Raw genomic sequence first — 17,447 nt, forward strand, 5'->3', positions numbered from 1 at the left:
TCGCAATGAAGAGAACCGATGAGTGAACAGTGATAGCTAAAGAAAGGATGTGGATCTACCAAAAAATGTTCACAAACCTTACAGTATTCTTTGAATCTATTCATTGTCATTTTTAAATGTTCAGATTTGAACAAATGCCATTTAAAAAAACCAAAACAAAACATGCAACCTTTCATGTTAATTAAATTTAAAAAAAAAAAACTGTTTTAGTATTGTTGAATTTTATAATGTTCACAACAAAAAACAGTGACATTGTATTACAATAAATCAATTCAAATGATTCTTACTCAATTAGAAAAATAGGTAATTAACAGTTTGAGAACATTTGAGGTACGCAAGGGCCTACGTGATGACGCAATAACCGAATGACGTAAAGGGTAGCTGAATTGGTTAGTGAACCGAACAATAACCGAAATGACTCGAAATGACTCGGAATTTCTATCAACAACCCTAATGGATAGCGGCCAGCCCAACTTGACCCAGCAATGTAAAAACCTAAGGACATGTGGGTAAACTATTTATGGAAGTAACTATAAAAGATTTTAGACGCGCATTATCGTAAACTTCTAAGTCCTGCTAAATTCATTATGTGCTTCAGTACGGCTATAATTATTTAGACGTTCCGCTCTTTCCTCGCGTTAGTGGGAACGGAGCTGGCTCCAGTAACCGGACTGTGGCGCCAAAGTCATGACAGACGGCATCAAAACTTCTGTTGAAAACCGCGGGAGAATGAAGGGGCTCTGAAAGAGGCTCTTTGTGAAATCCTCCGCTGCTGTCGCCTTATTGTCTGTCAGATTTGCCGATCTAACGACGGTGTCTGAAACGTTTCATTCTTGGTAGCAGGGAAATATGATGTGATTTAATCTTTGAGCCTCCACCCACCGTTTTTCGTACTCAAAGGAGCTGTAACGCTTCAGTGAGGTCTCTTTAATATCTGTGGCCAGAAGACTAAACCAGACTTACCAGAAGAGCATTACAGATTTGTACATTAACTACAGTAACTAGAGAGTCTTCAAGCCTTCCACTTTTTTTAAACGTTGTATGTTCTTGTACAGTAGTCTCTTTCATTGCGTAAGTATGGAGTTCTTTCACTATCGACACTTTTAATGGAGTTTCTCATTCAGCTAGATCAGACTGCTTTAAATCATCACGCTCTCTCTTTTTCGACACAGCACAGACCAGTCTTATCTTGTGTATAAGGATATCTTACATAAGACAGGAAATCAGAGGACAGGTATGGCTTCCACATGAAAATATTGCTTTTGGCACTTGAGGTTACACAGAAAGCTCTTTGTTGCGCTCCAAGAAATACCTCACAGAGGCAGGCTGTGTTTATGTAGAGGAATGGATAACTTCAGGTTTGTGTTATTCAAAAACAATTGCTTCAAGTGTGGCCTGTCAGCTGAAATTATGAGTGTTTGGAGCCTTATGTGGTTTGCCTAAGAACATCATTTTAGGTTTACACATTTAAACTAAGTGAGCCCATTCTTATTCTGATTGGACTGTGTATGCACAAACGTATCGCACAGGCAAGCTTTACAGAGCGTCTTGGTCATTAAGTCATTATTTTTGTGAACAGCTTTAGTAAAATGTGTTCATAAAGTAATACAGATGACTGGATTTCATTCCTGCATACGCTAGAAAGAATTGATGCATACATTTTTTCCTTTAAATAGATTACATTTTGCAAATCATAATTGAGACATGCTTAACTCATGAACAGACTCCTTTACTTTTTTTCATAAAATGCATTTTAAGTAATGTCAGTGATATTTTTGTGGTCAGTTAGTTCTAAATGTTTGTTCACTCCAGTGTTATTTTAGTGTTTTACTTTGAGATACTGTTTTTATTAATATTTTCAATAACATTTTAGATCTTTTCTGTTTTATTTTTTTGTATTTTAATTTGAAGTACATTTTTAGTATTTTTGTTCATTTTTTTATTTTAAATGCATGTATGTGATTTTTATAAATCTATTTTTCTGTTTTACTTTTAGTTATTGTAATGCATCAAGGTAAAGGAATAGATCACTCAAGCCGTAAAACTACCTAATACGCTCTGATGCAGATTCTAGTTTTAAAATTCAAATGTAAATAACTTACTGACTGAGTGCTGAGTTCCAGGCTTCTTTGCTGACTTCTTACTCAACGTAGGACTCAAGTTGCATCGTACGTTGAGTCGTAGGTCAACCAAGAAGCGGGAACTCGTCTGTGTTAGTCTGAAAGAAGAAAGTCATATACACCTAGGATGGCTTCGGGGCAAGTAAAATATGGGTTAATTTTCATTTTTGGGTGAACTATTCCTTTAAACTATGTGAAAATTATGTGTAATGCTTCGAGGAACTTGCTGAAATAAGTCATTTTTCAGTTATTGTTTATTTTATCTCAAGTGACTTTTTTTTTTTATTCTACTTTTAAGTTCTACACTTTCACTTTTCTTCCCCGCTGCGTTTTCAAAGCAAAAAGTTGCTGAATGTGAGGTAATTTCTTTCATGGCTACAAAAACTTTGAGATAATGTCTTCATCACTTGTTACTTTTTCCAAGTTTTCTCAGACGTCTTCCTGCTAAATTAAGACAGACGACTGTGGACTTGAAGAATGGAGGCTTATCTCTGCTGGCCGATTCAGTTATTGGCAGAACAATCTACTTTAACCTTTACAGCACATGTCCACATGACCATAATGAAATATCGTCTGGATGTTGCAGGAGCATTTAATCAATTAAACATGTTTATGAAATTAGGAAAACTAACCGCGTAGAAAGGAACTCATTATCTCCCGTCCTGTGGGACAGAGAGTATCCTTTCCATTCCTCTGATTTCTTGCCCAACTCTCTCTCCCTTTGTCTTGAACTCGGTCACTGTCTCTGGTACAGTTGAGAAAGTGAGTCCATGACTGAAACGTTTCTGTTTATTATTACTGTTGAGACAGTTCCTTCAAGTCACACATACTTTAAAACAAAAGCCAGCTTTATTCTTGATGTATCGTTTTTCCCCTGTAATCACAAACGTCAATGATGTATGGGGTCTTATGGCAGCACATTCAGAGAGATGTGTAGAAAACTTGGTTTTTCCAGAAAGGATTGTGTGTGTGTGCGCGCGTGTGTACGTTTTTTAAGTTCTCTTTCAACAAGCTCATCTCTGTTTGGATCTCCAGCGTGTTAGAACAAATGTCCACACTGACACGTATTTAGCGTTTCAACACAGATCAAAAGAAAACGCTTTCACTCCACTTCAAAGCCTTTTCTTTCAGTTAGAAATCTCTCAATAGCTGGTTTGACTTTGACTTTTTAGGGAGGGCAAAGAAGAAAGTTGGCGAACTGCGAAACTCTCAGCCTTTTTTCAAGCAATGCCGCTTCTCCCGTTTTTCAATAGGTTAACTGTGCTGAAGCAACGCCAACACAAACTGTTGCAGAGCTGCATAAGAACTTGTTCATGTCTTTGATAAATGAAAAGACTGAAACTGAGTATGTGGGAGTATACTGTATGTTGATGAAGTGTGCAGACACTTCCTTCACTTTCTAGCAACTAAAGAGACTTTGCAGTTTAGAAGTCATAGGTTGAATGAACGTGAAGGTGTATGTGTACTTTGTGATTTGGCTTCTGGTGATAAAGGACCCTGGATAAGTTCTGACGGACGAGCTAAAATGTTTAGGTTATGGAGAGCATTGTGAAGGTTGGCAAGTGGTGTGTTAGTGACATTTGTATGAGGCAACTTGGAAAGTGTGTGCAATTGTATCCACTTCATTTATGAAGCGCATTTATGAAAATGTCTTCGTACAGTACATGTATATACAACTATCCATCCTTTCTCCAAACCACTTGTCTGAAGTAGGATCGTTTGGATGCTGGAACCTATCCCAGTGCTTTCTGTGTCTAGAGTACAGTATATACACACTTAAAATGTTAATTTCATTCAGCTGATCTATCTATTCCAGTCTCCAGTGCCACATGATCCTTCAGAAACCATTGTAAAATGCTGATTTGGTGATCAAGAAAAACTGAAAATAGTTGTACTAAAATAACCTTGTGAACTTTTATGACTAGCAAGTCTTGTAAATTTAATGCATCCTGGCTGCTTAAAAGTATTCATTTCAGAAAATCCTAATGACCACAAACTTTTAAATGGAAGTGATATAAATAGAATATTTGATTTAGTGTTTTGCATGACCTTAAATAATTACAGTTCTGTAATATACTTGTTAAATCTAACCATATTTAGCTGTAAATGCATAGTTAGAATTTTTTCTATAAATTTGACAGTTGATGATTGAAATGCTATTCACATTTATGGGTTGAAAAACATGCTACATGAAACATTCCTTTTGATCCACAGTCTTGGCAGAGACGGAGTCCCCTTATGCATTATTTCTGTGTGGATTGCCATTAGATATACACACTATTTTTTAGAATTGTTATTATTTCAATACTTTTAGTCAATGTCACAGTAAATAAGGAAATCCTCCCTATAGTATATAGAACATGTATAAAAATGATTGATTGCTTGCTCTTGAGTTTTTCTTCATTCCATTGTCTTGACAAACTGGTCCGCAATGATTTAACAACATATGTGAGGGGCAGACAGAGGATTAAGCAATTCATCTGTGCAAGTTTTTCAAGCATCAGGCCAATCTGAGTTCACCATGACTGCCAACAGAAAACAGACTCAAAGAAGCAGCTAAATTTCCTTTAATAATGCATCTTTTGTGACCAGTTCTTCCAAACCACAATCTCTTGTATATGCTTAAAAACAATAGGACCTTTTGAAATATACCTAAATGTGCTTGTCTTCCCTCCATCTCTCTTTGTCTAACAGTTCCTGATGCCAACCCTAGATTTTGCTGCTAGACTTGGCTCCCATTTAGAAGTGGTTTTGTGGTTGAGTTTGAAGTTCTTTGAGTTTCATGATGTTCTTGCTGTAATGCCATTTCCGGATGGGTTTAGATGTAAAGCATAAAGTAACTCGTAATTCAACAGTCTTCTCGTAATCTGGATCAGGACTCCAAGGAATCAAGTCATCAATATAAATAAGGTTAGCATAATGTGATTTGTTCATTCACATGTGTAAACAAAAAAATTGCCTAACTGGTTTCTCAACTCGGCTCCATTTGATGAGGGATACGCTTGCTTCAGAGTCTCAGAGGTTTCCCAATGTTGCTTTATGAATGTTCAGTTTAATGGTTTCATAAATGTGCAGGGTTGTGTGGAGTCATTGTGTAGCCTGGTCGGCCGGCATTACTTCACTTGGCATCATAAAGAAAGGATTATGGTAGACTACATCTCCACCGAGGGCTCCGTTCCCCCTCAAAGTGCAGTAAGACATATTATTTGTGTCCCACATAACTGGTTGTGTTGATGCATTCAGACGGCACAATTTTCATGCAGCTAATTTGTTTTGTGTAATGGATGCTCCAGCAGTATACAACATTCAAACCTGTTTATACAAATTTCGGTTGCCAGTGCCTTTTCTGGACACCACTGTGATCTTTTTCCACCAAAGATTTAGCTTGATCATAGTCATTTTGTGGCCATACTGTACTAAATGTTCAGTCTGTTTGTTGGCTTTTTAAACAAATAAAAACGCCTGCCATTGCTCACTAAAATAGGACAAATGGGAAAGCATGTTAGGCAGATGCTAAAACAAATTAAAAATGTTGAATGTATTTTCTAACCACAAAATACAATGAAGTGGAGCAGCTCAGCTGAGCTATAAATGAACGGGCTAATCAGGGAGAGACAACATGGCACGGATTCTTTTTCAGTATATGCTGAATGTTTACTATGTTGGAAAACCGCTGCTTGTTCATGCCTCTTTAAAACTGTCTTACAGGATCTGATTTAATCACGTCCCTGCGGCATGGAGCGTTGCACACAGGACGGCCACTAATGATGGGACCTGCTCCACTTCATCAAAGAAAGTGTTTCTCTCTCTCTCTCTCTCTCTCTCTCTCTCTCTCTCTCTCTCTCTCTCTTTCTCCCTGTCTGTCTTGCTCCACTCTCGGAGGAGCAAGGATTCAATCCATTAAATATAGACAAGAACGGTCGCACAATGAAGAACCTTTTCTGACACTCGCCATTCGACGTTGGATTATAAAATCAGTCTGAAATCTACATCTAGCTTCTCAGTGTTCAGATCATTGATGGGAAAAGACCATCCGCTCACACGGGCTACGACTATAAAGCAAATTTCATTGGTTTTCTGGCCCTATTACCACTCAGATCCATCTGATTCTGTTATCCACCAGAGAAGGTGGGGAGGATCAGATCAAAGCCTCTGTGGAAGGAGAGAACCTTCTTTGTGAAAATCTGTCTCAGCATTGCAAAGCCAAAGAGATGAAAGGAAGATTAATAGAGGTTGACGATAGCCACTGACACATTCAGAAATGACGCAATCAAATAAACAACGGCTTAACATTTAATACAACCAGAAGATCTGTGTCGTATATTTCTGGAGAAAAAAACAGACGAGTCCAAACACAAGCTAAGAATTAGGCATAAACATACATCACTATTCACAATAAATTAATAATCACATCCCGCAGGATCTTTATACCCCTCCTCCTGCTCCTTCCTTCCTTCCAAATCTTCATCCCTTCCTCCCTCTTTCTTTCCATGGTCATAATCAGCGTCAGCATAACGAAAGGCCCTGTGGATGGCATTTTAGTTTAGCACTGTCAAACAATCCCAGCACTTAGCACTGCGGAATGACAGCTTGTTCTATATCATCAAAGCGCCTTCACTGAGAATTTGAAGCGGCCCTGTTATAGGCATTTGCTGTGAGTCAGCACATACATGACTGCTTCTGAGAACTCAACACTAGTCTAATAAAGTGTCTTGTTTTGTCTTTCCCTACTAAAAAAACAGCTTAAGCTGGTGCACTGATTCAGTTTGTTTCCCACTCTGTTCGGTTGCTAGTTTTAGGAAGGTTTTGGGTTCTTTTCAACAATATTAACAACAGAAGTGCAACGGAAATAGCAGATCTATTTTTTTTTTTATATTGTGCCTTACATCCGAGTAAAATTTTAGTTTCACCAAAAGATCAAGTTGGCTTTATATCTCTCGGTTTAATTATATGTATGTATGAATGATCTGTTCACAGTAAGATGAATTTATATTTCATGCCAACTTTAAGATTAGCAATCAAGTAAGTTAAGTTGCTGAGGGTCGTTTGATCCTACACTCTTGCAATTGCAGTTTCTTGAAGATTTTGTATAGATTAAAGGAGATTAATGGCCTTTCGTTTCATTGCTAGGAATGCAGTCTGCTGTCTATCTGTAAATGTTTATTCAATGATGCAAAAATGGACTTGCTTTGAGAATAGGCGTTTATTGTTCTCCTGAACAGATCCATATGTCTGAGGGTGAATCGAGAGAAGGCTATTGTCCTCTTTTGTTAGAACTCAAATGCTTGGGCAAATCTTAAACACATTTGCTTAAATTACAAGACATGAATTGCACAGATAGCACTTATTTGACATCAGTTCAATTAGCACACAAATGAGCCTTTTATTGCAAACAGTAAGGTTTTATTTGAGTCAGTTCCTTGCTTTTGAGTGCTCCAGTTGAGAGTTCTTCCTAATGACCTTAAAAAGAAAATGAATCACGGTATTCTTGACGCTTGTTGTAGCAATGGCTGACTAAATAGATAAGGCTTTTTTGTTACCATGGTTGTTAGACCAGTACAAGAAACAACCTTATAAATGTGGGTGGCATTTTGTCTTGGCCCAGGCTCTGTGGTAATGCTGTTTTGAAAGCCCTCACTAAATGTTGTGTTTCCTGTCAGTACACACAAACATTGCCCCAAACCTAAACCATAGAGTATAATAAATCATTGTGTTCTTTCCAGACTGAGAGCATGTAGATGGCGGCCCTAGTGTTTTCTTGCTTGGCTAATAGGACGTGTTTTCATTTTATGGACCTACGTCAATTAACCAAGAGATGTTACATCTAGATGGGGCCATAAAACCCATCATGTTCCCTCAAGGCCTTCAGACCTATTTCATTTATATTAATTGTCCATACTTATTTATCTAGACGGTGGTTATTTTTTGCCATAATGGTTCTAGTAAACACTAGTGCACAACACTCAATGAAGATGACTACTCTGATAAATGGAGTAATGGAAGTCCAGCAGAAGACTAATGCAAGAGAGAGTTCTTTAAAAGGTACTTGAAAGTTGGTTGTCAGTATACTGAAGCTCTATTCCAAAACCTAGTGAGCTGCCTTGTAAGCCAGAATCCTAACTGCAATGTTACATAATAAGTGACTGATTTGGAACACCCTACATAGAGTTTCTCGGTTTTACTTTATGGCTAACAGCATTGCATTCTAATAGGTATATATATATATATATCACACTAGAATATATGAGTTTATGTGTCTGGGGAGGGGTAATGGTGCAGAACTCTTAGTCTGCCACAGCTGGACTTGGTTTAGAGCATGTTCTCCCTCTCTGAGGCATACTTTAGGGTGAAACTGAGGTGGCTGTGTGCCGAAGTGTTGTTTGGGGGGGGGTCAAGTTTAGGCTTTGCGACCCCGGAATGATAAGGTGAGGGTTCAGGCAGAAGTCAGGAAGCCATTGTTTTCAAAATTCCTGTTATTTGGTTATTCAATCCAACCATGAGCAAGCTCCCCTGTAGCGAATCAAATGCAGTGGGGTCCACTAGAGAAAATGTTTCTATTTGATTGCAACTTTTTTTCTTTACAAAATGTATTATCAGCAACAATTAAAAAACAACAACAAAACTTGTTTGTTTTTGAGGTTTTGTTAGAAATAGTGTGCAATAGATTTTTTTTTTTGCAAATATTATATACACACTACTGTTCATAAATTTGGGAAATTTGTATTTTTATTCAGCAAACACACATTAAATTTATCAAGAATTTATATAATGTTGCACTAATCAAATAATATCATTTTTTTTTTATCAGATCCTCAAAAGCTTCTTTACAGTGGAAAATGGTTCTTTTGATTATTTTAATATTTAAAAAAAGAATGGTTTTTGTAAGAACCGTTCATTGAAATGTGATTCTGCAAGTGTAAATGGTTGAAATTCCAAAACATTTGTTTACTTTCAGGCTTAAAGTTGATTTTGAATTGCAGGTTTTCAGTGTTTTTTTTTTTAGAGATTTGTGCCCCTCTGTATATTAACGACATCTGTGCTACCCAACACTGATCTATATCTGAGAGAAAGTGTTTGAGTTTCACTCAAACTAAATTGCAACTGTAATTTACAGTTCTAAAAGTTCTCTTGGCAAGAACCACAAGTCATCTATCAGTCAGGCACATCAGAGAGAGCTGACATCATGCATCTGCATGTTCTGTATATGCAAGAGAGAGCATGTACATGCTACATTAAGTCAATTGCGATTTTTACTTGCACTTATAAATAGTGAGTGCAGTTTTCTGCAAAGAATTGAAAGTTTAAACAACATAAATTTGGACATTACCTTTTTCACTTTTAAAGGCACTTAAAAGCTTTGCCACCATTGGCTGAGGGTTTTTCTTAATGAGCTTGCCTTTTCTCCCATACACTCTCTCCATCTCTCTTATTCTCTTTATGTAACAGCAGATGGCTAGATCACAAATTATTAATACTAGCAAACCTTCATGCTCTGTTATATGCTATATGAATTATACTGCCTGATTCAAAATGAATGATCATCAGAGGTTATGGCTTCATAAAATTAATAAAGTAAATAAAAATGTTACATTTAACTTTTTGTTAAATTAATTGTTCTGGTCTTTTTGTGTGTGTGACACGAATCTGCGGTGGTCGGTTTAATTTTCATTGCATCATATGCGATTACGAAAGTCCAAATGAAGGTAAAAGGCAAACAAGATATTTAGTCATATTATAGGATATTAGTTAAGTTGCTTAAAGAGTTCTGGAAACTATGATGAATTGAAAAGGCAAATAATTTAATTGTCACTTTAATTAACCAATTAAGATCGAAAAAGATGACTGCCAAAGGTTGAAAAAATCTACAGTAAATGAATCTTGGTACTGCTGATCTGGATTGCAAAATTCTTTTTTTTCTTGCAAGATTATTAGTAAGCATTTTTGGAAAAATGTCAAGTTAGTATACAGACTGTCAAAGCAGCCCTCTGCGGTAGAGCAGTGTCTGTACGTCAGCTGAACTGATCACCCTGCCGGCAGATGCGAGGGTCATCTGGGTGCAGGTTTGAATGGATGAGGATGGGGGTGATTAGTACAAAGGGCTCTGCTGAATATGTAGCATCACATTATAGATGCTGATGAGCATCGATTGCATGGTGTTTTCTGTGTCAACGAGGTCTCTCTCCTTCCCCTCTGTATGTCTTTCTCTCTCAGCAGGTTGGTGACAGCACCATAAGGAGTCTGTTCCTGCACAAAGATTAAGTGTGTGACTGAGTATGTTGAGTTCATATTTCAAATAGGTTTCAGTTGTTAAGAATGAACTCAGGTTGTTTCATTTGGAGTTCAATGTAGGTAAAGATAAATGGAATATCCAAATATGGATGTGTATTAGATAAAAATGTACCAAATTTGACATTATTACAGTTTCGTTCTGTTGTAATAACTTTTCAAGCAGTCTTCCATTGTTTGGACAAACAGATATCAGTTATGTTGGATTAGACGTATTCTTAAACCAACATTTCCCTGAGAAATCAGCTTGCGAATAACTGACATATGATGAGCATCAGCTGTAATAAAATCCTGTTGGTAATGCGCTGGTAATTATGGGAAAAAATGAATAGCCTGATTGAAATGGCTTTAAAACAGTGTTTAAGCCACAATATATTTATACTGTCAGTTGAGAAAAAGCAGATGCATTCAAAATAGCCAATTACTCTTTGAAGCTCTTTGAAACTGGCAGAGACGTTTTTTCCACAAACCCTTCTTGGATTGTGTTTATGGAGGAGTAGTGCTACTAAAAGAATCAATTATGATTCTCTTAATACTTTCATAAAAGTGTGAATAGATAAAACACTATGCTTTTTGTATATAAGTTCAGTAATAAAACATTGTTTAAAAATGTTTAAAACACTAAATATAACAAAATTGGTGCATTAATATTATGAAAATGCATTTTATCTAAAAATATATTTTTGAGCACAGTTTGGCCAATAAATTTTTATATTTTTTAAAATTAAGTTTTACTGTTACATTTAACATTGCCTATTTTCGTAATATTTTGGCAGTATATAAATGAAATGCAATTATGTTTTTGTGTTTAATTCATTTATTTATTGTTTTAATTATATTGTGTTTGAATTAGAAATTCAACTTTATTCCAAATGATCATTTTACCCACAAACTGAGCAGCATGATGGCAGATTTGACCTCTTCCAGCACGGAGATCTATTTTTACATAATATTCTGCAGAGATTTGTAGTTACTCCGTCTGTCCTGTATTAGTGCATCACAAGCCGAGCACAGTTCTCGAAGGACCTCTGTATCTGTCTGAGGTGAATGTGACACCTGTAGTTAAATGAATAAAAAATCAGACATTTAGAGAGTTGTGGGTATGGCGAAGCGGCATGCTGTTGTAGTGCAGGCTGCTGAATGTCGGAGAACTGAATGACAAAGTAACTTCTTCAAAGCCTGCTGGGTGGATGGAGCAATGAGAGTGAGAGGTGCTGATTTAGAAGGCAGACGTGTTGTTCGTGTGCAACACCGTGCTGCGTTAAAGGCCTGTGGGATTTGCTCAATCTCTCTGTCTCCTTGACATCTCTCTTTCTTTCTCTCTCTCTCTCTCTCTATCAGCTCTTTTGATCTGCTCTGTTCTGTGCGGATGTTTCACACCAGCTGTTTGCTTCCCTTTGAGAATAATTCACAGCATGCTGTCTAAATTATGAAATGAGGACTGACTAGAGATAAGCCTGGAAAAACTGACATTCTATTGCTTAGTCTTTGTTCTGCTTTTTAATCAATGAGCAAATATTTTAAAGATAAAAAGGTAGAACTGTAGTAGTCTGCTGCCTTTGACAAGTCATCAGCCGCATTTTACATTATACATTGCCGCTCACCGAGGCCGCGTTTATTTAATGGCATAGATTCAATATATCATTTAAAATGTAATTTTTGTCATTTTCAGCAACCAATACCGAAGTCCTCAGTGTCAATGTATATTTCACAAATTGGGTACTAAAAAATATGTTTTTTATATTATATATAAAAATAATATATAATTTAAAACAGTTGTGCTGCTTAAAGGAACACACCCGATTTTTTTTAAAAATAGGCTAATTTTCCAACTCTCCCTAATGTTTTACAGTTTTTGATGGGCAGCATTTTGAGCTTCAGCTCAGCATAGGTCATTGTGTACTAAGACTAAGTGTAACTATACGCTTATTTCCACATTATAATCAACACTATGATATTACACAGCGCCTGAAAATGCTGGGGACTATTTTCAGGTGCTGCGTAATCTGATCGTGCCTGCTGAATCCATGGGACGGCAGCAAATTTCTTGATTATTATGCCAGAATGAGAGTATAGTTCCTAGTTATATCAGCCTAGAAAATCGGTCTTAGTACACAATTAGAAGTACAGGGGAAAATTATAGAAGAATTGAAATCTGAAGTCTTTTTTTGAGCATTATGCTAATGGTCTAATCATATTTAATGATCTATGCTAAGCTATGCTAAAAGTGCTATTGTCAGAACCGAAGATTGGCTAAATGGATTAAAAATTGTAAAACTGAACTGTTTAATTCTAGGGGAGTTAGAAAATGAGCTTATTATTTTAAAAAAGTGGCATGTTCCTTTTAAAAGGACAGTTCATCAAAAAATGTAAATTCTGTCATTACACCCTCATCTTCTGAACACAAATTAAAATATTTATGATGAAATTCCAGAGCTTTCTGACCATGCATACACAGCAATGCAACCCTACGTTCAAGACCCAAAAAAGGTAGTAAGTGTCAATCTTCACTGCATGCAGAACCCGTATGTGCTGTGCCTTGTGTACAAACAGAGGAAGACTCACACTGTGCTCTTTTTTTTTTTTTTTTTGCGCAGCCTTACTTATTTGAACCAGAATATACGGACAATGAATTAGGAGAAATGGATGTTCTACATTAGAACTCTTACTGACCTCAAACTATTGCATGGTATTTTGAATGACCTTTAGTCATGATTGTTTTCTCAATATAGCGCTTTGTCATAGCTCATTGCTTAAGTGTACATTATAGTTTTTTTCTAGATATTTATGTGTTCTAAGAACAGTTCTTTTTCCTCTAGGGATGTGTTTACAGTGATCGCTCATGGCATGAAGAAAGATGTACAGTCCTTGGTGCAAAAACTAATTGTACACTCTCAGAAATAAAGGTACCATTTCAAAAAGTGTACTGTATGTACCTTTAAGGCACAAAAATGGATCCTTTAGGTACAAGTATGTACCTTTTAAAAAGGTACCAGCCCAGTGACAGCTTTTGTACCTTCATTTCTTAAAGTGTAGATAAAATATGTATGCATCACAATAAAACATTACAATAACAATAAAACCATGTTACTGTAAGGAATGACTTTGTGAAAAGTGTTCACTGTACAGTAAATATATTTAAACAGGAAACACCCTGTTACCAGAACAATAATTTCTAATAAGGAAAGCTTGAAGTTCTGACCATATGTATATATATATATATATATATATATATATATATATATATATATATATATATATATATATTTTTTATTTTTTTTTCAATAAAACATTATTATTTAAACACTATTTCTGTAAGATTGGCTATTATGACTGACATGATTATTTAATAATTGTTAAATAATTATTTACATTGATTAGCACTAGAAAACGTTTTTCTTTTAGATGTATTTATGCTCACTTTTATTATACAAATACATTTTTTATTTGTGAATAAGCATATGATAATAAGCCCTTCATGTCCAGTTTGAAAGTTCCATGCAACTGTCACTAGGGGGTGAAATGCCTGGACGTTTTAAATATGAAAAAGTGCAAATAATTTTTCAAAAGTAAGAATATAACAGTAAATAACAACTTGCATGTATGTAGTTCAATGCACAGTTTCATCATATAACTAATTATTTGAACCTGACAACCCTTTTCTATACATGCGAGTAGGACAATATGAAATTATTAGTGCTTGTACAGACAGATTCTCTCTCCTTTTTTCATTTTTTTGGTCTGATGACAGTGCAGAGTGTGGAAAGATGGAAATGGGTGGGTGAATCAATAGGGGATAGAGAAGAAAATAAAAAAGAGAGAGAGAGTGCTGGCACCCATGTGATTTTTTTTCAAGCTCCTAAGGCGTTTCTCTCACTCTTTCTCTACTCTCTCTCGCTCCCTGTGCCTCTCTTGAATGGCTGCATGACAGCAAAGAAGGTTATTCTTGGCAAGTTTTCTCCTCCCTTTCAGCAAAAACAGCCTTTCCTGCGCTGGCCTGCTCCAGCCTGTCTGGGGCCCCTCTCCCTCCATTTCTCTCCCCTTTTTTTTCTTTTTGCATTCTCTCATTCTTTTGTGTACCCACTTACACATTCTAATTTTTAACATCTCTTTTTGCGATTTATGTTTAATACTTCTCACCATTTTCCCCATATTTTAGCATCTCATTATTGTAAAGTTCGGTTTTCTCATTTCCCCTTTTCTCACCAGTGAAAGCCTTTCCCTTTCCACGCAAAATAAAATGAAGAAGTAGTTCGTTTTTTCAGTTCGCTGTTGTCCTCAGCTTCAGATTGATTTGGATTCCTGCTCTCAGGGGAGCCGCTGAGGGCCCAGGCGCTCTGAGACGTGCTCGATTTACTCAATGTGCATTCTGCTCACTTCTGAAGGAATTAAAAAGTTCTGGGCAATAATTTTATACAATGGAAACACACCCAAGTGATAGATGTGTTTTTGTCACTATAATTCAAAAACAGATGAGCAAAATGAGGAAAACTTCAGACCTGTTCTTACGGGAGACCCTTTTAATTCAGACCCCCACTCCATTCCGTTGAGACCAGACTCAGAAATTTTCCATCAGGGAGAATGGCTCAATCATTCAAGGCAAATGCGTGAATTTGACAGTATGAGTCATGTTGCTTTCCATCGTTTTGTTTAAGTCGATTGATATACAACCGCATAATAAATTGCAGAGAATCATATTAAATTAGGAGATCTCTCTGAATTCATAAAATTGGGATGACACTTCTTGTAAAAGTGCAAATTTAAAACACTCACGGATAAGTGTTTCAGTGTTAAAAAAAAAGAAAACTGATAAAGAATTTTCATTTATCTATTGCTCTCTCTGTCTAACATATAGATAGATAGGCACTATGCGTCACTGTCTGTACATCTAACTGTCCATTTATTTAGTATTTTCTTTATTGTAGATTTATTGTAAATTCTTGAAGCTGCGGTCTATATATATAATATGTATATAATAAGCGAGTACGCCTTGAATCCATTTTCCAAACCATGTTTTTGGCTCGTCCTGAATCGCTATGGCACACCTGTAATAAGTGTTTATATTCAGACTAGCCCAGTACCTGCGTTATTTATCATAGACTCAAACAGAGAGAAGTAGCTCCGGCTACAATATTCTTTCACAAGATACAAGCAGTTCTGTCTATTAACCGCTAGAATGCCAAAAGTTACGGACTGCAGCTTTAAAGTATGCAGTCTTCTATTATCTTCGAATTTACATTGTTTGTCTATATACCCATGCTTAAGTCTTAGGCTGTCAAATAAGTGGAGGCATCTGATAAGCGAGGAAGGAGAGTGTCCAGAGACTCATTTGTATCTTTTCTAAAGCATATGTCCGATGGACAGTTGGTGATGTGCCTCTAAGGAAAATGAAAGATTAACTGCACTTTGTCAGCTGTTAAAGTTTTACAAAAAAAGGCTCTAGACATCCATTACCATGGCATCACAGAGAGAGAGAGCGAGAGACAGCAAAGTTCGCTTTACAGCTACTGCACTGAGGTTAGATCAGGACCCAAGCAAATGGACTACATGGCCTCAAAATTCCTTAGTGTTTATATATGTTATGTTAATATATGTAGCAGATAGTTCGGAAACTAGCTCTTTGCGCTGTATAGAGTATTTATAGAGCACTTAGGCGGTATTCGTTTGTCTTACATCTTTGGTTCTTTTTTTTTTTTTTTTTTTTTGCGCATTCATTTAAATTTTCCCCAATTTTTTCAATAAGAAAAAAGGAAGTGCATGAAGCAAAAGCATGTGGCATATATTTAAGCTAAATATCTAATTTCTTAAACTAAAATGAAATTAGTTAGAAAACTAGAAGTCATCGATATTTAAAGATACTTAGGTAAGCTTTGTTATTTTCCTTTTAGACACTGCTTTTTCTTAGCAGAATACTTTCATTTCTTGCTTTTAATAAACTGTGACTAAGCAGCAAATAGCCCATGACTCTAATAAAAGTCATGAAGTTGAGAAAAGACGTACTGCTTTTTGGCAGACTGGAATCCAAGATGGCTAGATAAGCAAGAGAACACTATTGAGGAGTAGAACTGATAAGAAACCGTCCTAATAAAACTGCCCTCATCTAAACAGACCATCTGATTCTTTCTTTTCTGTTTTGCTTTTGTGCTTGTCTGCTTAATTTTTTCTGTCTTTTAGGAGTCACACTGTAACAAAGTCGGTAAAGCTGAAAAAGTACTAATATACACAATTTTATAAGATTTTATGTTTTTGAAAGGTTACCAGGTCTGCATTTACCTGATCAAAAGTACTCTTCTTTTTTTTTCATTTATTTTAAGACTTTTAAGATGAGATTGCAAAGAATTCAGCTGTCAGTCTTCAATGATATTGCAGTCGTCAAAGACCATCAATGCCCTTCTGAAATCATTCTCTATTTGGTGATTCAGAAAAAATTATTCCTATTATCCTATTTTCCTTCCTACTAATAATTTATTTTTTATTATGAATGTCATGGCGCTTAATATTTTTAAAGCAATCATTGTACTTTTCATGATCCTTTGATGAATAGAAAGTTCAAAAGACTTTTTTTGACAGAAATCTTCAAGGTAATATAATTCTCAATGCATGCTATAGATGGCAGCTATATGTAGGCATTATACAGCAAGGCAGGCTTTGAAAAAGAGCTGCAGTACACTAAACTCTCTTTATTGAAAATACGTCAAACTTAGCAGTCAAATCTTAATATAATTCATGTTATCACTGATACTTATTGAATGTATTTCAAATAACCCTCAGAGTGTGCTTGAGATATTGTCTGTGCCTCACTTTACGACTTTAAAGAATAAATACACCTTCTGTTTGTTGTAGGTAATCAAGGACTTGAGGGCACCTGCCAGTGTGAAGATGAGTGATAAACATATGGCTTTGCTGTCAAATAGCGGGCGTGATGAAGGGCCTACTCGAGGTGCGTTACTGCACACAGCAACCTTTAAGTGCTAGTTTGTGAATTCAACTCACCGCTTTCCACATCACTCAAACTGAATTTGATGTGTTGGAGTGGGACCG

The 17,447-nt window shown here is 36.2% G+C and overlaps 1 long non-coding RNA gene across 1 annotated transcript; it reads left to right on the plus strand.

The window, feature by feature from the left end:
* The first annotated feature begins 811 nt into the window (after positions 1–811).
* LOC122326834 lies at positions 812–7,036 on the plus strand. Its single transcript, XR_006247515.1, has 3 exons — positions 812–1,071; positions 1,173–1,234; positions 5,829–7,036. It is a non-coding gene; the product is annotated as an uncharacterized LOC122326834 (long non-coding RNA).
* The last annotated feature ends 10,411 nt before the right edge of the window (positions 7,037–17,447 follow it).

The sequence above is a fragment of the Puntigrus tetrazona genome, chromosome 21, assembly GCF_018831695.1.
Source record: "Puntigrus tetrazona isolate hp1 chromosome 21, ASM1883169v1, whole genome shotgun sequence".
Taxonomy (NCBI): domain Eukaryota; kingdom Metazoa; phylum Chordata; class Actinopteri; order Cypriniformes; family Cyprinidae; genus Puntigrus; species Puntigrus tetrazona.